The sequence below is a fragment of the Mobula birostris genome, chromosome 5 (genome assembly GCF_030028105.1).
Source record: "Mobula birostris isolate sMobBir1 chromosome 5, sMobBir1.hap1, whole genome shotgun sequence".
Taxonomy (NCBI): domain Eukaryota; kingdom Metazoa; phylum Chordata; class Chondrichthyes; order Myliobatiformes; family Myliobatidae; genus Mobula; species Mobula birostris.
In genome coordinates, this window is record NC_092374.1 from 57561434 (window position 1) to 57588546 (window position 27113).

Consider the following 27113-nt stretch of genomic DNA (forward strand, 5'->3'; position numbering starts at 1 on the left):
CCATTTAACTAATTATGTGACTTCTAAAACCAATTGACTGCACCAGTGATGATTAGGTATGTCATTAAAGGGGGGGTGAATACTTACACAATCAATTATTTTGTGTTTTATATTTGTATTAATTTAGATCATTTTGTAGAAATCTGTTTTTCACTTTGACTCGAAACAGTCTTTTTCTGTTGATCAGTGGCAAAAAAGCCAAATTAAATCCACTGTGATTCAATGTTGTAAAACAATAAAACAAGAAAAGTTCCAAGGGAGGGGGGTTGAATACATTTTATAGGCACTGTATGTCAAGATTTTGAGCAAAAACTAATAATTTTTGCACAAGTTGAGCATTACTAAATTAAATTAAAGCATGTTGCATGTTGTTTTTCCTGTTTGTGATCTTTGAGTTGTTAAAAGGCTTAGCTGTGATGAAAGTGGCAGCACAACCAATGTGATCTACATGGGAAAGGCATGGAGCATGTTTTCCACCCAAATGATTGACAATCTGAGGAGTGATGAGACATGTGCACAAACAGGCCCAGCACACAGTTTGAGAACACAGACTTGTTTTGTAGCCAGATCATTAACACGTGGTAAGTACAGACTTGTGAAATCTCCAGAAAAAGGTGAGTAAAAATGCTGTTTCATTAGGTTACCGAAAGCACTGTTTAACTGCCAGAATTTAAGAAGAATTAATGTTGTCATGACATCTCCACCAGCACAGACAGGCACACAGGCCCAATGTTTAATGTCATCAACTCTCTGCCGCCCTCTGATCCCACCGCTTATTCTTGCTGTGTCTTCATCATTGCTTCCATCCTTCCCTACTCCGAGGTGAACATTCTGTCCTCAATAAGTGCCTTACTTTTGTCCCCTTCACCCTCACCTCAGTGAAATCCACATCCACCACAACCCATAACACTGAGCTCTTCTTCCGTCATCTCCGTCTCCGAGCCCACTTCTGTGCAAGGATTCTCCACCCCACACTGATGACTCTTTCTCTTATCTCCAACCTTCCTCCTCTTCCTGGACAGCATGCCTGCTCTGGATCTTTCAATCTCCAGTTGCCAACAAGATATCAACTGGCTTGACTTCAGCACTCCTCTCCACAGCTCGGATCTTACCCCCTCTGAATACACTACCCTCCACTCTCTCTGCACCAATCTCAACCTCACCACCAAACCTGTAGACAAATGGGGTGATGTTGTAGTATGATGGACTGACCTCTACTTTGCTGAGGCCAGGTGGCAACTCTCAGGCACGTCCTCTTACTTACCCCTTGAAGAGGATTCCACTCCAGACGACTAGAAAATTGTCTCTGACACCATCTGCAAGCTCATCAATTCTGCAGATCTCCTATCAAACCCATATGCCCCTTACCCTGCACTGCTCATTTCTACCTCCTATCCAAGATCCACAAACCTAACTGTCCAGTAGGCCCATTGTTTCTGTCTGTTCCTGCCCCACTGAACTTGTGTCCACATACCCCAACTCCATTTTATCCCCCTTAGTTCACACCTATATCTGTGACACTTCACAGGCTCTCTTCAACACCTTTCAATTCCCTGGCACTGATGGCCTTATCTTCACCATGGATGTCCAGTCTATATACATTTCTATATCACATTAAGAAAGCCTTAAAGGTCTCCACTTCTTTCTTGGCAACAAACCCGACCAGCTCCCCTCTAGCAGCACCCTCTTCTGTCCTCACTAGACTGGAACTGGTCTTCACCCTCAACAATTTCTCTTTGGGCTACTTCCATTCTCTCCAAACTCAAGGTGTAGCCATGGGCACTCACTTGGGCCACAACTGTGACTGCTTTTTCATTGGCTGCATGGAACGGTCCATGTTTCAAGCATTCCCTGATAATGCTCCCCAACTATTTCCGCACACATTGATGACTCCATTGGTGCTACTTCAAGTACGCATGCTAATCTCATCAATTTCATAAACTTTGCCTTCAACTTCCACCCTGCCCTTAATTCACTTGGTCTATTTCTGGCCCCTTCAACTTTCTCAATCTCTCTGTTTCCATCACTTCAGAAAACTGTCAACAAATATCTTTTATAAACCCACCAGTTTGCACAGCTATCTTGAGCATATCTCTTCTAACCCTGTTTCCGGTAAAAATAATGCCACTTATCTTTTCTCAGTTCCTTCAACTTTGCCACCTCTATTCCCAGGCTGAGGCTTTCCTTCCTAGGACAACAGAGGTGTCCTCCTTCTTCAAAGAACAGGGTTTCCCTTCCTCCACCATCGATGCTGCCCCCATCTGCATCTCCCCCTTCGCTCTCCACCTTCTGCAGGGATCGCTCCCTCTGTGATTCCCTCGTCCATTCGTCCTTCAAGTGGCAGACGTGCTACACCTGCACTTCCTCTCTCACCTCTATTCAGGGCCCCAAACAGTGTTTCCAGGTGAAGCAAAATTTCACAACACAAATCGGTTGGGATTGTCTATTGTATCTAGTGCTCCTGTTGCAGCCCCCTCTACATTGGTGAGACCTGATGGAGATTGGGAGACCACTTTGTCAAGCACCTCAGCTCCATCTGCAAAAAGTGGAATTTCCCATTTGGCGACCATTTCAATTCCTATCTCCATTCCCATTCCGGAACGTCGGTCCCTGGCCTCTTTTTCTCCAACAATGAGGCCATTCTCAGGTTGGAGGAGCAGTACCTCATATTTCATTTCGGTAGGCCTCTAATTTAATGACACGAATATCGATTTTCCAGCTTTCAGTCATTTTTACCCTCATCCTTCCTTCTACTTCATTTCCCCACTCTGGGCCTCTTACCTCTTCTCCTTATCTGCCCCTCCTTCCCTTTCTCCCACGATCCACTCTCCCCTCCTAATAGATCCCTTCTTCTCCTTTGCTTTGGAGTGACCCTTTGACTTTTCCACATATCACCTCTTAGCTTCATACTTCATCCACCCACACCACGCACACACCTAGCTCCAACTATCACCTTCTAGCTTGTCCTCCTCCCCCATCCCCACCTTCTTATTCTAGCTACTTCCCCCCCCCCCACCCCTTTCCAGTTCTGCTGAAGGGTCGCGGCCCAAAATATTGACTGTTTATTCACTTCCATAGAAGCTTCCTGACATACTGATTTCTACCAGCATCTGTGTGTGTTTCTCTGGATTTCCAGCATCTGCGGGATCTCTTATACTAATGCTACCTCTTGGTACTGCACTGAAGTTCCAGAATATTAAAATTCTACATCCAGGGGTGTAGGAAGTTAGTTTTCATTCAGTGCTCATCTGATATTACATGTATTCCAGTATTGGTAGGACTCACACATTTTCTAACCTTTTAGATATTTTCATATTTTAATTCAGTACATTACTCCATTAAAGATGCAAGTGTCTGTTTGCTTTGAGCCAAACCCTGCTTTTCTTTTCTCTTTGCTATCTTTGAAATGCATAACTAACTTTGAAAAGCATAACATCTTTATTTTTCAAAAGTTGAATAACAGCCTGTGAAACCGAAGATTGAAGGAGGGGCTCCCTTGCTTCTGAAAGAGGTTGCAAGCATCCAACAGTGTATTCTCTCAGCAAGCAATGAAGAGAGCATCATTCACCCAAGTCATCACCTGCAACTTTGACCCAAATAATGGGCACTTGGATGCCTTATTGGTCACATTTGCTACACATGCCAGCCACTCTGCTGGTGGGAATGTTAATGCATTTGCACCTGAAGTCTGCTAGAGGTATGCAAAGTAAGCAAATCATGGCATCAAACAGCATGCAAAATCGGTGGTCCGTGTTCCAACAGACACTGTCCCTTAACCCTTACATAGTGTTCGGATCAAATTTGACCTGTTTTGACATTTGACAGCAGTAAAATCACCCTAAATGCCATTTTTAGTCAAAATTTGATGACCCAAAATGTGCAAATATGAAAATATTTTAAAATTTTATACTTTTGCATAGGTGCTACAAATATTTGTACATTGCGGTTGTTCTGCGTCAAATTTGACCCATATCTATTGAAATGGATTTTAGATCTCTGAAACATTAATTGAGGATTCAGATAGACTATTTACACATTCTAAATAGATCTGTGGTTCAAAATTTGGTATGGACACTTGTTATGAAGGGATTCTTGGGCTGGGTCAAAATTGACCCCGACCATACTGTGAAGGTATAGAATGTGAACAGGTTGCCTGGGTTAATCTGGACAGATGGGCACATGCTTAGCAGTAGGAGGGCCTTTCCTCCACCTTGCACCGACACACCCATGGTATTTATAGGGTTAATAATTGCAGTTAGATACGGCCATAAAGAGAGCTTTCGGAACATTGTCCTTCATAAGTCAAAGTATTGATTACAGGAGTTAGAGCCTTATGTTGAGGATGTATAAGATGTTGGTAAGGTCTAATTTGGAGTATTGTGTGCAGTTCTGGTCACCTACCTACAGGAAAGGTATCAATAAGATTGAAAGAGTGCAGAGAAAATTTACAAGGATGTTGCCAGGAATTGAGGACCTGAGCTATAGGGAAAAGAGAAATGATAGACTTTAGGATGGTGAGGTGAAATCTGATAGAGGTCTACAAAACTATGAAAGGTAAAAACAGGGTAAATGCAGCAGACATTTCCCACTGAGCTTGGTAAAACTAGAACTAGAAGTCATGGCTTAAGGGTGAAAGGGGAAATGTTTAAGGGGAACATGACGGGTTACTTGTTCACTCAGAGGGTAGTGGGAAGTGTGGAATGAGCTGCCAGCAGAAGTGATGGATGTGGATCTGATTTCAATGTTTAAGAGTGATTTGGTAGGTAAATGGATGGGAATCGTATGAAGGGCTATGATCTGTGAGCCAGTTAGTGGGACAAGGCCGAGTAATAGTCCAGCATTGACCGGGCGGGCTGAATTACCAGTTTCTGTGCTGTTGTGACCTATGACTCCACGGCTCTAATCATCCAGACTATTAGGACAAAAAGCTCTCAACCCAAGATGTTGACGGTACATTTCCTTCCATAGATGTTGCCTGACCCGTTGAGTTCCTCCAGAACTTTGTGTATTGCTCCACATTTTGAGCATCTGCAGTCTCTTGAATCTCCAGATTGCCAGTATAAACGTTGGAAACCTGATGGTGGCTGGCCACTTTCTATGGCTGTGGATCCAAAAGTGTTTGGTGAGTGCATGAACAGAACATCAGACAAATCTATGCCTGGCATCCTGGCAGTAGTTATCATGTCTTCACTCTGTTATGGTCTGCTGTGTCACCTATGCAACTGAGCTGCAATTGGTGACTACTTGGTGGCAAGGCTAACTAATGGCATGGCCCTGCAGCAGATGAGAATAGGTGTGGAATCAATACCAATCCGCCACATGAAATGTGATGGATCAGACCACTGAAGCAATGATCCAAAGGAGATCTGAAGTTTTTGGAACTGTGATGGTTTGCTATACAATCAAACTTAGAGAAGATGTTTGCTCTTGGTGTCAGGTGAGCTTCCGTGACAAAGAGATAGATTAGTTGCCCCCTTTCTGACTGGGTCTCTGTGAATAGATTATCTAAGTCTGATTCAAATAAATAGAAACCAATCCACCATTTACCACATAATTTAACTCCCCACTATTATTTTGACCATCGTAGCATTCTTAAGACCACAGAACAAAAACAAAAGCCATAATTGAAGAGTCCCCATTCCATTCTCAGTTCTGATGCAGGGTTTTGATCCAAATTGGCAACAGTTCCTTCCCCCACAAATGCTGCTCAACCCACTGAGTTCTTCCAGTAGATGGTTTGTTGTTCTGGATTCCAGCAACTGCAGTCTCTTGTGTCCAAGTTAAAGGAGCCCTGGAAATCATAGGTAATTGAGAGCTGGAAACATGAGGCAAGAATTGAAAACTGAAAACAGGGTGGAGAGAGTGCCTTTTGGGTTATATAAAATGTAGAAGAAATTAAGAGAGCAAAGATAGGATACAAAATATTACTGGAAGGAAACATTTAAGAAAAATCTCAAAGCTTTTTACAAGTATATTAAAGGAAAGAAGATAACCACATAAAATCCAGGGTCCATTAAAGACCAACATGGCAAACTGTGTGTGGAGCTAGAGGATGTAAGTGAGATCTTAAATTAATACTTCTTATCTGTACCCAATAAGGAGGACATTGTAGTTGGGGAATTCAGAGAGGGGTAGCGAAATTCTATGTTATTGAAAAAGAAGTATTTGATATGTGAGCTGGCATAAGGTTGGATAAATCCCCAGGAACTGCCATGATGCATTCCTGACTGCAATGGAAGGCAAGAGAGGAGATTGCTGGGACCCTAACAGGGAGACTTTTAAATCTTCACTGGCCAGAGCTGAGGTGTCAGATGACAGGACAACAGCAAACATGATACCTCTATTCAAGAAGTCAAGCACTTACCGGCCTATGAGTGGGAGGGATGTTATTGGAATAAATCACAAAGGAAAATATTAATATACACATGGAAAGCAGAGATCAATCAAAGTCTGTGGATTTTGGATCAAAACCCTGCATCAGAACTGAGAATGGAATGGGAACTCTTCAATTATGGCTGCGTTTTAGGGGAGATCCAGTCTTGGCAATTTGATTAAATTTTTCAAGATTTAAGGAAATATAATGCTGAGGACAGTCTGATCAGCTCAGTCTCTGTGAACTTTCAGAAAGCCTTTGACAAGGTCCTACATGAGAAATTGGTCCAAAAGGTTGGAGCTCATTGGATCTAAGGTAATTTGGCAAAATTAGCTTGGAAATAGGAGGCAGAATGTGATGCTGGTGTTTCTGAGGCTAAGGGTCTGTAACCACAAGAGTACCACAGCGGTCAGTACTAGGACCCTCACTGTTTGTTATATTAATGATTTGGACATGATGTAGGAAGTGTGATTAGTTAGTTCACAGATAACACAGAAATTGGTGGTGCTATTGATTATAAAGAGGGTAGTCTCATATAACCTCTTCTCGGACTTCCAGCTGGATACAGGTATCAATTTTAACCGACATTTCGATGACAAACTCTGTCATCTTCTCAAGGATGAATCCTGGGCATGTCCAGCCAGTAGTATTTATATCCTTGTCGTCTGTCCCTCTTATGCACAATTATGCATGATGTCTCTATAGAATGGCTACAAGGTGAAGGTGAAGGAAAAGGGCCAACTGAAAAACCAGGAAACCTAACAACGAGGAGGAGCCCATCGCTTCCACCTGTCTTCCACATATTTCCACAGTTTCTGGAAGGGTCATCAGGATCCTGACGAAATACTGGATTAATACCATCCACAAACCCTTAAGGAAGCTCAAAACACAGCTTATGTGGGTCAAAGATGAGCTGGAACTCAGGAAGGCTGCCATTTACAGGATTCCCTGTGAATGCGGGGCAGCATATATTGGTCAGACAGGATGCACGGAGGAAACCTGAGGAGCATAGGAGGTGTATCCATTTGGATTACCTGGAGAAATCAGCGGTAGTAGAACATTGCATTTGCAATGGCAATAGGATTGACTTCGAAGGCGCAAAACTACAGTGATGTGCCAATGGCTTTTGGGACCGGCTGATAAAGGAAGCCATTGAAATAAAACTAGGGGAAAAGAATTTTAGCAAAGATGAAGGTCTCGCTCTGAGTAAGGACTGGAATTTGATTGTAAACGAAGTGTGACAATGGAAACCTGATTGATTGAAGACCAACCAATCAGGAGGGACAGATGATGGGGGTATAAATACCACCAGACTAGACATGCCCAGGTGTCATCCTTGATGAAGGTAGCAAAGTTTGTCATTGAAACATCAGTTAAAATCGATACCTGTACCTGGGTGGAAGCCCAAGAGGAACGTATTTGTCATATATGCTAGGAAAACACTAGATCCTTTTCCAGGGTACTCAGTCTGAATGGATAAACTGAACATCCTGTTGAGTAAAAAGTTCCAAAGATTCACCACCCTGTGGGTGAAGAAATTTCTTCTTATCACTTTCTTTAATGGCCATACACGTACTTTGAGGCATGACCCAAGTTCTAGAGATGTCAGCTAAAGAAAACATTACTTCTGTCAAGTCCCTTAATAATCTTGCATATTTTAATGATAATGTTAACCTCTCTACCTCTAAACTCTGAGATAATAGGTCCATTTTAGTTATTCTCTCCCCATGCAACAAACATGCCATCCGAAGAATTAATCAAGAAGGCAAACTTTATTGCACTACCTATATTAAAGTATAATTTCCTCTGTTATACAGTATTCTAGATGCAGATTTAATAGGGTCCTTTCATACTTGAAGAGAATTGAAGTGAATTGAATATGCAAGGGAATTGGGAAAATCAGGTTGGTGTCAGTTCGCAAGACAGGGAATTTGCTGAATACCAACAAGATGGCCTTTGAGAGAAGCTTGTGCTTGACCTGGCTTGGGGAAAGGCTATTTTAGACTGGGTGTTGTGTAATAACCCAGATCTATTAGGGAGCTGAATGTAAAGGAACCCTTAGGGGACAGTGATCATAACATCATTGAATTTATACTGCAATTCGAGAGTGAGAAGCAAAAGTCACATGTATCTGTATCACAATGGAATAAAGGGAATTACAGAGGCATGAGAGAGGAGCTTTCCCAGGTGGATTGGAGAAGGATACTGGCGGGGATGATAGCAGAGCAGAGATGGCTGAAGTGTTTGGGAATAGTTCACAAGGCACAGGATAGATATGTTCCATGGAAGAAGTACTTCTCAAATAGCTGGGGTAGACAACCGTGGCTGACAAGGGAAGTTAAGAACTGCATAGAAGCCAAGGAAAGGGCTGTCATAAGGTGGCGGCTGGGAACGGACCCAAGTGCAAGACACAGACACTGAAGTACTAGGGACAGGACTAGGATACAGGGTGAGGGCTAGGGCATGGACACGAAAACCGGGAACCCGGAACAGGACTGGACAAGAGAGCTAGGAGCTTGGGCTTGCGCTCCAAGCCAGAGGATGAACAAGGACCCAGAACCTGAACAAGGACCCAGAACCTGGGTCTTGCCTCTGGCTCGGACCTCAGAACTAGGCAAGGACATGACTTGGCTGGCAGGCAGGACGAGGCTGGAGTCTACAGACTTGAGGCGAGGCTGGAGACCAGAGACTCGAGGCGAGGCTGGAGACCAGAGACTCGAGGCAAGGTAAGGCTAGAGGTGAGGCTTGGCTAGAGACTTGAGGTGAGGCTTGGCTAGAGACTTGGGGTCTTGAATCTCCTCCTGGGCAGGGTGCGGATCTCCACCCGATGGAGGCAAGGGACAGGAAGGGACAGGACCCACCGCAGGGTAACGGCAATCTGGCCTGGCTTACACGACGGAGACAAGGGACAGGAAGGAACAGGACCCACCACAGGATAATGGCAATCTGGCCTGCCTTACCCGATGAAGGCAAGGGACAGGAAGGGACAGGACCCATCGCAGGGTAATGGCAATCTGGCCTGGCTTACCCAACGGAGGCACGGGACAGGAAGGAACAGAACCAACTGCAGGGTAACGGAAATCTGGCCTGACTTACCCGGCAGAGGCAAGGGCAGGAGGGGAGCTAGGTACAGGGTGGCTCCAGGACAAGACTGCAGGCGAGACGAGGCGAGAGATACCAGCAAGACAAGGCAAGGCTTCAGGCAATGCAAGGCGAGACAAGAACTTCAGGCAAGGCGAGAGTCACTGGCAATACAAGGCAAGGCTTCAGATGAGGAAACAGAAGACAGGGGAAGGAATACAAGGAGTAAGGACAAGAGCAATCCAGCCGCCACGCCCTGGTCTCTGGAGGTATTTATGCAGCCAGCCCCAATGAGAATCAGCTGCCTCAATTAGTGCTCAACAGGAACAGAAACAAGGTAGACAGGAAAACCTGGAGCAGGGGTCGATGGACCGGACCGTGAACCGGAATGCGGACTTCACGGACCGGACCATGACAGTATTCCCCCCCCCACCCCCCCACGGGAGCCTCCTGGCGACCAAACAGGCTATCGAGACTATGGACGACCCAGGCAGGTGGGAGGTTTTGAACAGAAGGAAACCCCAGGTGACAAGAGGAAAACAACAGTATCTGTGTCACTGGGTCCATGGTTGGTTGGATCGTTCTGTCATAAGGTGGTGGCTGGGAACGGACCCAAGTGCAAGACACAGACACTGAAGTACTATTAACAGGACTAAGACACAGGGTGAGGGCTAGGGCATGGACACGAAAACCAGGAACCCGGAACAGGACTGGACAAGAGAGCTAGGAGCCTGGGCTTGGACTGTGAGCCAGAGACTGGACAAGGACCCAGAACCTGGGTCTTGCCTCTGGCTTGGACCCCAGAACTAGGCAAGGACGTGACTTGGCTGGTAGGCAGGATGAGGCTGGAGTCTACAGACTTGAGGCGAGGCTTGAGACCAGAGACTTGAGGCGAGGCTTGAGACCAGAGACTCGTGGTGAGGCTCGGCTAGAGACTCGAGGAAGGGACAGAACCAACTGCAGGGTAACAGCAATCTGGCCTGACTTACCCGGCGGAGGCAAGGGCAGGAGGGGAGCTAAGTACAGGGTGGCTGGAGGACAAGACTGCAGGCGAGATGAGGCGAGAGATACCAGCAAGACAAGGCAAGGCTTCAGGCAATGCAAGGCGAGACAAGAACTTCAGGCGAGGCGAGAATCACCGGCAAGACGAGGCAAGGCTTCAGGCGAGGAAACAGAAGGCAGGTGAAGGGATACAAGGGGTAAGGACAAGAACATTCCAACCGCCACACCCTGGTCTCTGGAGGTATTTATGCAGCCAGCCCCAACAAGAATCAGCTGCCTCAATTAGCGCTCAACAGGAACAGAAACAGGGTAGACGAGAAAACGTGGAGCAAGGGTCAATGGACCAGACCATGAACTGGAATGCGGACCTCACGGACCAGACCATGACAAGGGCATATAAGGTAACAAACGTGAGTGGGAAGTTGGATGATTGGGAAGCTTTTAAAATCCAACAAAAGGCAACTAAAAAAGCTATAAAAAGATGAAATAGGAGGGCAAACTAGCCAATAATATAAAGCAGGATACCAAAGGTTATTTCAGTTATATAAAGAGTAAAAGGGAGATGAGAGATAATATTGGACCACTAGAAAATGTTGCTGGTGAGGTAGTAGTGGGGGACAAAGAAACAGCAGATGAACTTAATGGGTACTTTGCATCAGTCTTCACTGTGGTAGACACTAGCAGTGTGCTAAAGATCCATGAATGTCAAGGAGCAGGAGTGAGTGCCATTTCTATTACAAAGGAATAGTGCTGGGGAAACTCAAAGGCCTTAAGGTGGATAAGTCACTTGGACCAGATGGATTACAACCCAGAGTCCTGAGAGAGGTTGCTGAAGAGATAACGGATGCATTGGTCATGATTTTTCAAGAATCACTTGATTCTGGCATGGTCCCGGAGGACTGGAAGATTGCAAATGTCAATCCACTCTTTAACAATGGAGGAAAGCAAAAGAAAGGGAATTATAGGCCAGTTAGCCTAACCACAGTGGTTGGGAAAGTGTTGGAGTATATTACTAAAGATGAGGTTTCAGGGTAGTTGGAAACTAATTATAATATATGTCAAAGTCAGCATGGTTTCTGTAAAGGACAAATCTGTTAGGAGTTCTTCAAGGAAGTAATAATCAGGGTGGAGAAAGAAGAGGCAGTGGATGCCATTTACTTGGATTTTTAGAAGGCATTTGATAAGGTGCCACACATGAAACTGCTTAACAAGATCAAATCCATTGAAACTGGCATGGATAGAGGAATAGCTGACAGGCAGGAGGCGATGAGTGGGATAAAGGAGGCTTTTTCTGGTCGGCTGCCAGTGACTAGTGGAGTGCCTCAGGGGCCTGTATTGGGTTCGCTACTCGCATTTTGGTAAAAAGAACAATGGTACGGACTATTATCTAAATGGGGAGAAGGTTCAAATATCAGAAGTGCAGAGAGATGTCGGAGTCCTCGTGTAAGACTCCCAGAAGGTTAATTTACAGGTTGAGTCTATGGTAAAGAAGGCAAATGCAATGTTGGCATTTATTTCAAGTGGAATAGAATATAAAAGCAAGGAGATAATGCTGAAGCTTTATAAGTCACAAGTCAGGCTGCACTTGGAGTATTGTCAACAGTTTTGGGTCCCTATCCCAGAAAGGACGTGTTGTCATTTTTGGAAAGAGTCCAGAGGAGGTTCACGGGGATGGTTCTGGGAATAAAGGGGTTGACATATGGGGAGCATTTGTCAACTTTGGGCCTGTACTCACTGGAATTTAGAAGAATGTGGGGAAGTCTCATTAAAACCTACCAAATGTTCAAAGGACTGGATAGGGTGGATGTGGAGAAGATGCTTCCTTTTTTAGGGGTATCAAAATTGAGGGGTGACCTTTTAGAACAGAGGTAAGGAGGAACACACACAAGATGCTGGAGCAACTCAGCAGGCCAGGCAGCACCTATGGAAACAAGTACAGTGGATGATTTGGGCCAAGACTCTTCAGTAGGACTGGAGAAAAAAGCTGAAGAGTAGATTTAAAAGGTTGGGGAGGGGAGGGAGAAACACAAGATAGTAGGTGAAACCTGGAGGGGAAGGAATGATTAAAGAGCTGGGAAGTTGATTGGTGAAAGAGATACAGGGCTGGATAAGGGGGAATCTAATAGGAGAGGACAAATGTCCACAGAAGAAAGAAGAGTAGGGAGGAACACCGGCGAGAGGTGACAGCCAAGCAAGGAGATAGGGAATGGTGAAGGGGGGCCATTACCAGAAGTTTGAGAAATCAATGTTCACGCCATCAGTTTGGATGCTACCCAAGCAGAATATAAGCTGCATACTCAGGTTGACAGAACAACACCTTATATTCCATCTGGGTAGCCTCCAACCTGATGGCATGAACATCGATTTCTCGAACTTCCAGTAATGCTTCCCCCCCCCCCCACCGCACCATTCCCCATCCCCTTTTCTCTCTCTCACCTTATCTCCTTGCCTGCCCGGTGCCTCCCTCTGGTGCTGCTTCCTCTTTTCTTTCTTCCATGGCCTTCTGTCCTTTCTTATCAGATTCCCCCTTCTCCAGCCCTGTATCTCTTTCACCAACTTCCCAGCTCTTTACTTCACCCCTCCCTCTCCCAGTTTCACCTATCACTTTGTGTTTCTCCCTCCCCTCCCCCACCTTTTAAATCTATTCCTCATCTTCTGTTCTCCAGTCCTACCAAAGGGTCTCAGCCCAAAACATCAACTATACTTCTTTCCGTAGATGCTGCCTGGCCTGCGAAGTTCCTCCAGCGTTTTGTGTGTGTGTGTTACTTGGATTTCCAGCATCTGCAGATTTTCTCTAGTTTGTGCGAGATAAGGAGGAATTTATTACCCAGAGGGTAGTTAATCTGTGGTATGCCCTACCACAGACTACAGTGGAGGCCAAATCCACAGGTATATATAAGGCAGAATTTGATAGTTTCTTGATTGGTGAGAGCATCAAATGATATGGCGAGAAAGCAGGAGTATGGGGTTGAGTGGGATCCAGGATCAGTCATGAAGGAATGACAGAACAGACTCAGTGGGCTGAATGGCCTAATTCTGCTCCTATGTCTAATGGCCTTAAAGCTTCCCTGCATCCTCCTGATTACCATGCTGCCATCCAGATTTGCATCTCTGGTATTTGAATATGCTACAACCTCCATGCAGATCATTGACAAAGTTAGTGAACAGCTGGGTCCCCAACATCAATTCCTGCAACACTTATTGGTCCCAGCCTCCCAACCTGAAAATGACCTGTTCATTCCTACTTTCAGTTTTCTAGTTGATAATCATCTATTCTTGTCCATGATTTATTCCCAACATTGTATACTCCAATCTTGTGTGCTCATCTCTTGCATGGCACTGATTTTTAGAACTCAAAATACAACTCATCAATTGCTTTAGTGCTGGCGCGTGGCCAAGTGGTTAAGGCATTGTTATAGTGATCTGAAGGTCGCTAGTTTGAGCCTCAGCTGAGGCAGCATGTTGTATCCCTGAGCAAGGCACTTAACTACACATTGCTCTCTGACGACACTGGTGCCAAGCTGTATGCCCTAGTGCCCTTCCCTTGGACAACATCGGTGGTGTGGAGAGGGGAGACTTGCAGCATGGGCAACTGCCGGTCTTCCATACGACCTTGCCCAGGCCTGCGCCCTGGAAACCTTCCAAGGCGCAAATCCATGGTCTCACAAGACTAACGAATGCCTATATATATATAATTGCTTTACACCATTGTGATGAAAAAGTGTATTTATTAACCTGAATGGTAATTGCTTTGATAATTTTTCAAATGAAATGTGGTGCACATAAGTTTTTTTTAATAACTCTCTTTTGCATGTGATTCATTTTTGGCACCATCTGCATTTCAACCTATTTGAATGTTTGCAGTGAACTGTCATAAAATGGAATGAGATTTATTTTAGAACCCTGTTCCAACACCAACCATGACAGCATAACATGTAGATTATCGCTTGCATTCTTTTAAAAATGCTCACCAGCAGCTAGTTTGTTGCCCTATTAAGCAGTAATTATTTTTTTATAATCAAATTGTTAAAGAGGCAGAAAAAATGGACCACTTCACAAACGGCCCACCAGTCCACCACCTGCCCCACCTGTCTGCAGTTGTTATATTGGCCTCATTACTCAGATTGAGATCCAACAAAAGCAGAGTTGAAGCAGGATTGAATCCTTGATGCTAATGGACTGCCCATGAAGAAGATTCAGTAAATGATATTGTTGGTGAAGCTTGGAGGCAGGCAGTGGCTCTCCTGGAGCACTGACATAGAGAGTGTAGACAGCTTGTCTGAGTCCACTCAAACTCTATTAACGAACCAACACCCGAGCTTAAATTGAACATGATGATGTCTCTAATCATTGGCCAGATTGTCCAACCAGCCTGAAAATACTCTGTTTCTGTCTGGCAGGGGAACATATCAGCTGGAGTGAAGGACATCTGCCTGCCTACTTGTCAGGGGAGCTGGCCTCATGCCAGATTCTTGCTGCTCCATTAGTCACTGAATCACCCAACCCTCACATCGGTGAATGGCCTCCTCATCCCCTGATCCAGGGCCCCTCAGTGCATTTCTTGTGCCTCACCTGGTGACTCAGCTAAGGAAGAGGGTCTCCACATCACTCTGGGAATAGGTGTGGGATAGGAGGATTAGTTAAATATGAAAGTGGGATGCAGTGGTGTGGGAGTAAGTGAGCTTGGTGTTTCTAGCCGGGCTGGGAGGGGGAAGTAACGGTTTGGAAAAGCTAATCACTATAAAATAAGGAAGATTATTTGTGGTTCTCTTGCCTAATTTTAAAAGAGAGATTTTAAGTGTCACTTTATTTTCTATACGTATATACATAAAATAAGAGCACATGGCTTTTAATCTAAGCAACATTCTGATAAACCTCTTCTGCGCCCTCTTCAAAGTCTCCACCTCGTTTCTATAATGGGGTGACCAGAGATGAATGCAGTACCTCGGATGCAGGCTAACTAGAGTTTTATAAAGCTGCAATATAATTTTCCAACTCTTTAATTCAGTTCCTCAGCTAATAAAAGCAAGCAGGCCATATCATAAGCACAAAATACTCTGCAGATGCTGGGGTCAAAGCAACATGCACAACACGCTGGAGGAACTCAGCAGGTCGGGCAGCATCCGTGGAAACAAACAGTCAACGTTTCGGGCTGAGACCCTTCTTCAGGACTGAAGAGGGAGGGGGCATGAGCCCTATAAAGAAGGTGGGGGGAGGGTGGGAAGGAGAAGGCTGGTAGGTTCCAGGTGAAAAACCAGTAAGGGGAAAGATAAAGGGGTGGGGGAGGGGAAGCAGGGAGGTGATAGGCAGGAAAGGTGAAGAAGGAATAGGGAAAGCACAATGGGTAGTAGAAGGAGGCAGAACCATGAGGGAGGTGATAGGCAGCTGGAGGAGGGGGACAGAGTGAAACAGGGATGGAGGAAGGGATGAGGAGGGAATTACCAGAGGTTGGAGAATTCAATGTTCATGCCAAGGGACTGGAGACTAACCAGACCGTATATGAGGTGTTGCTCCTCCGGCCTGAGTTTGGCCTCATCATGGCAGTAGAAGAGGCCATGTATGGACATATCTGAATGGGAATGGGAAGCAGAGTTGAAATGCTACCGGGAGATCCTGTCTGTTGTGGTGGACAGAGTGGAGGCGCTCAACGAAGCGGTCCCCCAATCTGCGTCGGGTTTCACCGATGTAGAGGAGGCCGCACCGGATGCAATAGATGACCCCAACAGATTCACAAGTGAAGTGTTGCCTCACCTGGAAGGACTGTTTGGGGCCCTGAATGGTGGTGAGAGAGGAGGGACAGGTGTAGCACTTAAACTTGCAGGGATAAGAGCCAGGTGGGAGATCTGTGGGGAGGGACGTGTGGACCAGAGAGTCACGGAGGGAACGATCCCTGCGGAAAGTGGAGAGGGGTAGAGAGGGAAAGATGTGCTTAGTGGTGGGGTCCTGGTTGAAGATGGTGGAAGTTGCGGAGGATAATATGCCGGATCCGGAGGCTGGTGGGGTGGTAGGTGTGGACAAGGGGAACTCTGTCCCTGTTGTGGTGACGGGAGGATGGGGTAAGGGCCGAAGAGAGGGAAATGGAGGAGATGCGGGTGAGGGATTCATTGGTGACAGCAGAAGGGAAACCATGATCCTTAAAGAAAGAGGACATTTGAGATGTCCTGGAATGGAAAGCCTCATCCTGGGAGCAAATGCGGTGGAGACAGAGGAACTGGGAATAGGGACTGGCATTTTTGTATATAGCAGGGTGGGAAGAGGTATAGTCGAGGTAGTTATGAGAGTCAGTGGGCTTACAGAATATGTCAGTGGACAGTCTGTCTCCAGAGATGGAGACCGAGAGATCAAGAAAGGGGAGAGAAGTGTTCGAGATGGACCAAGTGAATTTGAGGGCTGGGTGGAAGTTAGAAGTAAAGTCGATGAAATTGGCAAGCTCAGCATGGGTGCAGGAAGCAGCACCAATGTAGTCGTCAATGTACCGAAGGAAAAGTTGGGGAGCAGTACCAGAATAGGTTTGGAGCACAGACTGTTCCACATAACCAACAAAGAGGCAAGCATAGCTGGGGCCCATGCGAGCTCCCATAGATACACCCTTGGTCTGAAGAAAATGGAAAGAGCCAAAATAGAAGTTATTAAGTGTGAGTACCAGTTCCGCCAACCGGAGGAGGGTGGTGGTGGTGATGGGGAACTGGTGAGGTCTATTGTCCAGAAAGTAGCGGAGGGCTTTCAGGCCTTCTTGATGGGGAATGGAATTGGACATCCATAGTGAAAATTTTCCTCCAGCTGCCTATCACCTCCCCCATGGTTCTGCCTCCTTCTACTACCCATTCTGCTTTCTCTTATTCCTTCTTCACCTTTCCTGCCTATCCCCTCCCTGCTTCCCCTCCTCCACCCCTTGATCTTTCCCCTTACTGGTTTTTCACCTGGAACCTACCAGCCTTCTCCTTCCCACCCTCCCCCCACCTTCTTTATAGGGCCCCTGCCCCCTCCCTCTTCAGTCCTGACAAAGGGTCTCAGCCCGAAACGTTGACTGTTTGTTTCCACGGATGCCGCCCCACCTGCTGAGTTCCTCCAGCATGTTAAGCATGCCATATGCCTTCTCTACCACCCTATTATTCCATGTAACTGCTTTCAGGAAGCTATGAACATGATCCCCAACATTCCTCCATACTTCAACACTTGTTTAAGGTATTGCCATTAACAGCGATCTCCCAAAGTGCACTAATTCTCATTTGGCTAGACCAAACTGCATCTGCCATTTCTCCACCCAAATCTGCAACTGATATATATACTGCTCTACCTTTAGCCAGTCTTCTACACTGTCCACAACACCACCAAGCTTCCTATCATCTGTAAACATACTAATACACACATATATAATCCATGTAGACACTATGTACATCCATGTACACACTATATACACACACACACACACACATATATATAATCCATGTAGACAACTTTCAGAGCTCTACCTTTCTTAATCCCTTCGTCACCTGCTCAGAAAAATTCAATCAAGTTAATAAGATACAACTTGGGCTGCACAAAGCCAGAGTGATCATCCCTAACTAGGCAGACATGAGGAAATCTACAGATGCTGGAAATTCAAGCAACGCACACAAAAAATGCTGGTGAACGCAGCAGGCCAGGCAACATCTATAAGAAGAAGTACAGTCGACGTTTCGGGCTGAGACCCTTCGTCAGGACTAACTGAAAGAAGAGATAGTAAGAGATTTGAAAGCGGGAGGGGGAGGGGGAGATCTGAAATGATAGGAGAAACCATCCCTAATTAGGTATGGTTTTCCAAACCCTATTTCTAAGAATCCTCTCCAGTAACTTCACTGGCAAGAGGCTCGCCAGTCTATAGCTTCCAGGATCTTCCCTGTTTCCCTTCTTAAATAATGAAACAACATTATCTACTCACCCGTCCACTGAGACCTGTCCTGTGGCCAGAGAGAACATGAAGATATTGGTCAAGGCAATATCTTCAGTATCCCAAAGCGGATTAGAGGAGTGACAGAAATGGGATAAAATAGTTGTTTGATTTGATTTTATCCATTGAAATGCATTAAGGGGAGGTGTCTATCTCCTCTTGGTGCCTTCACTTTGCCCAGTCCCTCACAAGTTCAGCCTTACTTGTGATACAAGGTGTGGACCCTAACCCCCCATACGTGCTGCATGTCCTACAGCCACACTGTCTGGTGCTCCACGTTACAGCATTTGCAGTCTCTTGTGTCTCAACCTTAATCTTACCTTTTTAGCATTTGGGAGTCACAGATAAAAGCATGCACAAAAGTCCACCTCTATCAGATTGGAAAAAAATGAAGGGATTAACTTAGTGTTCTTTATCACGAAAACACAAGTAGGAATTAAGTTTGAAGCTCTACCTGGTCATCTGATGCTGGACCATCCTGAACACTGCAGTGATGTTGCATTTGCACTTTATACTACAGCAATTCTTTGTAAACCCAAATCCTTGAGATAGTTTAGGAATATTGCACAATAATTCAACATATCAGAGGAACATTAAAAACGTAAAATAGAGGAAGCGGAATGCAATGTTGCACCAAACTGAATCCATCGGGTTTACATCAACTGAAGGATCAATTGGAAAATTAAGGTTTATTAATATTTTGATTTTTTTAAAGGACCAGTTATTTTTAAAGAGGGACAAATTCAAAATGTATGCAGGCTAAGATAAAATCCAAGAATGGAGCAACTCATGATTGTGGTACATGTGCAGACGAATCTACTGAGATGAAAAGGAGGGTAACACACATCAAAGTTGCTGGTGAACGCAGCAGGCCAGGCAGTATCTCTAGGAAGAGGTGCAGTCGACATTTCAGGCCGAGACCCTTCGTCAGGACTAACTGAAGGAAGAGTGAGTAAGGGATTTGAAAGTTGGAGGGGGAGGGGGAGATCCAAAATGATAGGAGAAGACAGGAGGGGGAGGGATGGAGCCAAGAGCTGGACAGGTGATAGGCAAAAGGGATACGAGAGAATCATGGGACAGGAGGTTCGGGAAGAAAGACAAGGAGGTGGGGAGGGGGACCCAGAGGATGGGCAAGGGGTATAGTCAGAGGGACAGAGGGAGAAAAAGGAGAGTGAGAGAAAGAATGTGTGTATAAAAATAAGTAACAGATGGGGTACGAGGGGGAGGTGGGGCCTTAGTGGAAGTTAGAGAAGTCGATGTTCATGCCATCAGGTTGGAGGCTACCCAGACGGAATATAAGGTGTTGTTCCTCCAACCTGAGTGTGGCTTCATCTTTACAGTAGAGGAGACAGTGGAGACATGTCAGAATGGGAATGGGATGTGGAATTAAAATGTGTGGCCACTGGGAGATCCTGCTTTCTCTGGCGGACAGAGCGTAGATGTTCAGCAAAACGGTCTCCCAGTCTGCGTTGGGTCTCGCCAATATATAAGAGGCCACATCGGGAGCACCGGGCGCAGTATATCACCCCAGCCGACTCACAGGTGAAGTGTTCCCTCACCTGGAAGGACTGTTTGGGGCCCTGAATGGTGGTAAGGGAGGAAGTGTAAGGGCATGTGTAGCACTTGTTCCGCTTACACGGATAAGTGCCAGGAGGGAGATCAGTGGGAAGGGATGGGGGGGACGAATGGGCAAGGAAGTTGCTACACATGCCCTTACACTTCCTCCCTTACCACCATTCAGGGCCCCAAACAGTCCTTCCAGGTGAGGCAACACTTCACCTGTGAGTCGGGTGGGGTGATATACTGCGTCCGGTGCTCCCGATGTGGCCTTTTATATATTGGCGAGACCCGACGCAGACTGGGAGACCGCTTTGCTGAACATCTACGCTCTGTCCGCCAGAGAAAGCAGGATCTCCCAGTGGCCACACATTTTAATTCCACATCCCATTCCCATTCTGACATGTCTATCCACGGCCTCCTCTACTGTAAAGATGAAGCCACACTCAGGTTGGAGGAACAACACATTATATTCCGTCTGGGTAGCCTCCAACCTGATGGCATGAACATTGACTTCTCTAACTTCCGCTCTTGCCCCACCTCCCCCTCGTACCCCATCTGTTACTTATTTTTATACACACATTCTTTCTCTCACTCTCCTTTTTTTCCCTCTGTCCCTCTGAATATACCCCTTGCCCATCCTCTGGGTCCCCCCCCACCTCCTTGTCTTTCTTCCCGGACCTCCTGTCCCATGATCCTCTCGTATCCCCTTTTGCCTATCACCTGTCCAGCTCTTGGCTCCATCCCTCCCCCTCCTGTCTTCTCCTATCATTTTGGATCTCCCCCTCCCCCTCCAACTTTCAAATCCCTTACTCACTCTTCCTTCAGTTAGTCCTGACGAAGGGTCTCGGCCTGAAACGTCGACTGCACCTCTTCCTAGAGATGCTGCCTGGCCTGCTGCGTTCACCAGCAACTTTGATGTGTGTTGCTTGAATTTCCAGCATCTGCAGAATTCCTGTTGTTTGCGCTTGAAAAGGAGGGTGCTGGGATGGTTTAAGGGAAGGGAGGAAACAGCTGGCTTGCAAAAGTTGGCATTAACTGCTGGCCATAAAAAAATCATTAACTTATGGAATCACTTCACTGAATCAAATTAAGTTTCTCTGAGTTCCTCCAGCTGTAATTCCTTGTGCATAAGATGATCTGGTTTCTTTTTCTCTTAAAACTTATCCTTCTTTGGAGGTTTGTTCCAATTCCATATAGATGAGCCAACTTTCAGTGAAAGCAGAAATCAATGTTGTGATTCATTGTCACTTTAAGTGTGCCAGCTGTCAAAAGTAAAGGGTGTTTGAAAATCAAAACCACAAGGCTCATGGTCAACTGGGCAGCAGTAATCCCTGTTTTCCTGCATCTGTCTGAAACTTCAATTATTTATAGCAAGTGCCTTAAAACGATGCAGCTGCTGACAAAATCCTCTAAGTCCACAGGCAAAATAAGCAACCCAATGAAATTGTCCTTTCCCCAACAAATATCCCAAGCACTGGGGTCCTAATTACACTCGGTTGGCTCCATTGTGCAGACCTCATTTTTGCCACACTTGGTAGCAGACACTCCATTTCAAAGTCTGACATGAGAATAAAATACTAAGTGGACAGAGGGAAAAAATTCAGCAAGGTTCTCAAAACATTCTTGAAGTAATGCAACATCCTCACTGATTCTTGAGAATCTCTGATCAGTGACTGGGACAGAGCATTCTGGATGGCATCGAGAGCATCAGGTCCCTGTGTAAGAAGCACAAGAGGAGCCCAGTGCAGGTGATGAAGGAGTGGACCGCCTCCCAATCCATCTAACCAACTGCTCCACTAAGAACTTGCATCCCATCTGTAGCAGAATCCTTAGATCCTAATCTGGTTTGATCTGCCACCTCAGAACCAAGAGGAACAATTCATCCTCAATCCCAAGGAAGAGAGCAAAGGAGAAAAGAATTTAATATGCAAATTATATTCTTGTTTTCCCTTCCAAGTTATTCCCTGGTGTGCTTCAGACAACCCATCTTCTTCAGAGCTGTCATCTGCCAGTTTTCAGGATATAAATTGAATCTACATAAGAGTGAATTATTTCCTTTAAATAATTTGGCATCAATTAATACTAATCTTCCTTTTAAAAATGTAAGGAATCAATTTACTTATTTGGGTGTAACAATCACTAAGAACTACAAATACCTGTTTAAAGAAAACTTACTTACTTTATTGAACAATTTAAAAAAGATATTATTAAATTGGTCACCTCTTTCAATATTGTTGATCGGATGAATTAATTCTATTAAAATGAATATTCTACCTAAATTTATATATCTTTTTCAGGCTTTACCTGTTTTTATTCCTAAATCCTTTTTTGACTCTCTTGAATCTATTTTATCCTCCTATATATGGGAAAATAAACATCCTCGTTTAAATAAAGTTCATCTTCAAAAACCTAAAAAGTCTGGAGGGTTAGCCTTACCTAATTTTAGGTTTTATTACTGGGTAGTTAATATACGATATCTTGGGTTCTGGATATGTTATATTAATGGTGTAGACTGTCCGGTAGGGGTTTCTTTAGAAGCTAATTCTGTTAGCAAATTTTCTATTATTTCCCTTCCTGGATCCTCACTTCCTTTATTTGTAAGTAAACTGATAGTTTAATAGTTAAACATACCCTGAGGATCTGGATACAATTTAGAAAACATTTTGGTTTATTGAGATTTTCCCTTTCTAGTCCCATTTATTCTAATTTTTTTAAACCCTCCATGACTGATTTAGTTTTTAAAGAATGGAACAGGTTGGGTATTAAATATTTTTGGGATCTGTTTGTTGGAGGAAATCTTTTCTCATTTGAGCAATTGTCAGCTAAATATAGCCTACCCAAAACTCACTTTTTTAGATATCTACAAATTAGAGACTTTCTAAGATCTCAATTATGTACATTTCCTATAAGCTCAGATAAGAACTTACTAGACGAAATTTTTAATTTGACACCTTTTTATAATGGTTCAATATCTAATATTTATGGTATGTTATTGGAGACGGGGAATGTTTCTTTAGACAAAATTAAGAATCTCTGGAAACAAGATTTACAGACATCAATATCTGAGGAAACTTGGAATGAAATTTTTAAACTGGTTAATACGTCATCGCTATGTGCTCGCCATTCCTTCATACAATTTAAGGTGGTACATAGAGTCCATATGACTAAAAATAAGCGATCTCGTTTTTATTTAGATATATCTCCCTACTGTGACAGATGCGATAATGGAGAAGCTTCATTAATTCATATGTTTTGGACTTGTCCATGTCTTGAAAAATATTGGAAGGAAGTTTTTCCAACTTTTTCTTTACTTCTCAAAGTCAATTTTGAGCCTAATTCTCTGACGGCCCTATTCGGTATTGTTGCTGGACAAGATATCAAGCTGAAGACATCTGATTTACATATTTTGGTCTTTAGCTCTCTTATAGCTAGGAGGGCACTTTTGTTTAAATGGAAAGATGTTTCTCCTCCTACTCATGCTCAATGGTTGTGCGATGTTATGTCATGCTTAGATTTAGAGAGGATTCATTGTTCAAGTTCTGAATCTCGTCAAGACTTTCAAACATTGTGGGGACCCTTTCTGAATTATTTTCAAAACTTTCAAAACCCTCAATTCATTGTTTAAATTTAAATGTTGGCTATTATTGATTTTTATTATACAAGAAGGTATTTTACCCTTTTTGCTCCTTAATAAACAGCTTCGATCTTGGTAGGGGTTAGATTTTTTTTGTAATAAATTTGTATATTTCCTTATAACTTTGACTAACCTACATGAATATGGGGGAATGAGATTGTTATTATGAACAGATATAATGTAATTGGTAGTTGTTTTCTTCGACCTTTATATATACTTTCTTGTACTCTGTATTCTTTTATGTAGAAACTAATAAAAATATTGAAAAGAAAAAAAGTCATCTGGGCCCCTGTAACCAGCCAAAATCCTAATGGTAACAATGACGTGCCCTGGTAGCATAGTGTTTAGTGCAATGCTCTACAGCACCAGTGATATCCAATCAGGGTTCAAATCCCAGTGCTGCCTGTAAGGAGTTTATACGTTCTCCACATGACCGCGTGGGTTTCCTCCGGGTGCTTTGGTTTCCTCCCATATTCCAAAGACATACAGTTAGGGTTAGTGAGTTGTGGGCCTGCTATTTTGCCGACAGAAGTGGGTGACACTAGTAGGCTGCCCAGTGCAGTCCCTGTAGATATGATTTGATGCAAACAATATATTTCACTGTATGTTGCAGTGTGTACAGTATGTGAAAACTAAAGCTAATTATTAATCTTTTAAAATCTTTAGAAATGAACCTGATGCTATACAGAACAATGCAATCTAAACTACTCATGCACCCTTTGAGTTTGTATGCTTGACTTTCAGTCTGCTCTAATATACTAACACCACTTGTTAGAAAAATTCCAATAAACCAGCACACTTGAGACTTTTGCTGTTTTCAATTAGGAGGCTTTCTGCCCCATTGGATGTCACTCCAGTTAATATGCAAATAGACTTTTATTTCACTTTTCTTTACATGTTACATATGTAAATCTTCCAGTAAACCTGGCAAGTTTCACGTGAAAGAAAAGCATACAAGCACTCTGGACCCCGTCTCTAGCAACCAGCCGACCCTTCCTTCCAGACCCCGGTCCCAGCTCCAGGCTCAAGCCTCTGGTCACACATCCCACTCATTCTCTGATTTCCCAGTTCATGGATAATGAGTGAGCCAGAATTTATGAACAATTGGGTGCCAGATTATTGGAGTTTTGCTAACTCCACAATGGACCAGAGGGAATTGAATATTACTACATAGCTATTACCTTGTCATTATATTTTATGTTTTGTAACCACTTTAAGCAAAGTTTAAGCTCTCATTATCTGATATAACTAACTGCAAATGATTTTCTATTCTTCCACAATATTTCATAAAATAGTTCAACATAGAAATGGGCCCTCTCAGCTCACCTCATCCATGCTGCCCGATTCCTCTCTGTGCCAATCCCACTTGACCGCATTAAGCCTGTATCCTTGTACGCCATTTCTATCCAAACATTTTTAATTGTATCAGCCTTCACCACCTCCCCTGACAGCTCATCTTAAAAGATATAGCAAGAGTTAAAGGGCTTATGTCTCAGCAAGATCTCGTCTATGCATTTATTTTTAGTAGGCTTGACTACTGAAATGGCGTTTTCACAGGCCTCTGTAAAAAATTCCTCAGACGGCAACAGCTAATTCTGAACACTGCTGCTAGACTCCTCACTAAGAAAGTAGAACACATCACTCCAGTTCTCAGATCACTACACTGGCTTCCTGTCCATCAGAGGATTGACTTTAAAATATTACTTCTGGTTTATAAAGCACTGAATGGTCTAGAACCAAAATACATCTCCGATCTCTTGTTGCATTGTGAATCTTCCCGAGCTCTCAGGTTGTGTGGGGTGGGTTTGCATACCGTCCCAGGGCCAAAACTAAACCTGCTGCAGCAGCTTTTAGTTACTATTCTCCACGTAACTGGAATAACCTTCCAGATAATCTGAAGACTGCCCCAAATTTAAGCTCTTTTAAACCGAGCCTTAAAACCTCTCTTTTCGCTGTAACTTTTAATTAGAATTTCCTGCACTGTAAATTTTACTTAATTATTTTATGTGTGATCTTATTCTGTTTATAATGTCGCAAATGTGATGTTTGACTTTTATATCTTGTTCTACGTAAAGCCCTTTGAGCTGCCTTGTGTTTGGAAAGTGCTACTCAAATAAACTTGCCTCGCCTGGCCTCATTCCAGATAACCACCATGCCCTGTGTGAAAACCTACCCCTCAGATCTTCTTTAAATTCTTCTCCCTCAACTTTCACTTGTGCCCTCTTGCTCTAGGCTCTTCTGCGCTAGGAAAAAGACTCTGGCTATCTATCCTACCCATGTCCCTCATAATTCTGTAAACCCATCGAAGTCCTACATTCCAGTGAGAGTAAACCTGTCGTATCTGATGTCTCCTTTTAACTAAAGCTCCATTCCAGGCAACATCTTGGTAAATCTCTTCTGTAGTTTCTCAGTTATTACCCTATCCTTGCCACTGTGTGGTGCTCAGAACTGTACACAATAGCCAAAGTGAAATCTATCCAGTGTCTTGTACAGCTACAACTCAAGCCTCAGAATATGACAACAAGCCTTTTCCACTACCCTATCCACCCTGCATTACTCCTTCAGAGAAACATGCGGAAGATTTTTCTGTACATCAATGTTCCTAAAGTCCCTGGAAGTTTCTTGATGCCTTGCACTCAGAATTTACGGAGTGTATTATCTCAGCGTCATCTGGATTAAATAGCATCTGCCACCACTCCGCTCATTTTTCTGATTGTTCTATGCCCTGCTATATCCTTAGACAACTTCTGCAATCTCTGTCTGCACCCATTTTTGTGTCATCTACAAATTTATCAATCTTATCACCTACGGTACATTCTTACCCAAGTCATTTACATATACTACATACAGGATTTGATTAAGGATATATATTGATTTGATGAAGCATTTTATGTAATGCAAGTTTTAACAAGAATACTTGGGCTTACGTAGAACATTTATTATCCCAAGGCAATTCACAGTAGAGTCATCCAACAAAAATAACACTGGGCCAAAGAGATATCAGGTGATTAAAATGATTGGAAAGAGTTGGGTTTAAAATGCTGCCTTAGGGATTGAGGCAGAGAAGTTTAGGGGTGGAATAATTGATCTTATATCCATGTCCTGAAAGTGTGGTCACCAATGATACACGGAGATCTCAGAGGATTGATGGCAGAAGTGAGAGTTATGAAAATAAGATGGGACAAGGCTATAGAAAGAGTTGAACTCATGATGTGAATTTTAAAGATGAGGTGTTGGTAGACAAATTCATTGTGGGTTAGTGAAAGCAATGGTGACAAGGCAGCAAATGATGTGCGGGAGTGTGAATAGGAAAGCATTAGAGTACTCAGGGCCTGAGATAACAAAGACTTGAATGACCTTGGTGCTGAATAGAACAACAATATGGTGGAGAGAAAATATGGGATCAGAAATATAGCTCTTGGTCAATTATTGCTCTTCGATTATAAAGATATAAAGAATATGAATTGGCTTGAGTGTGGCAGGGAATGGAAAGAACTAGTGAGGAAGATCAATGTGTTTGGGGATCCCGAGTT

At 44.0% G+C, this 27113-nt stretch overlaps 1 long non-coding RNA gene across 1 annotated transcript in view; it reads right to left on the bottom strand.

Annotated features, from left to right (window-relative positions):
• Window positions 1-27113, bottom strand: part of LOC140197252 (uncharacterized) — a 59904-nt gene that overhangs the window by 25072 nt on the left and 7719 nt on the right. The window lies entirely within an intron of this gene.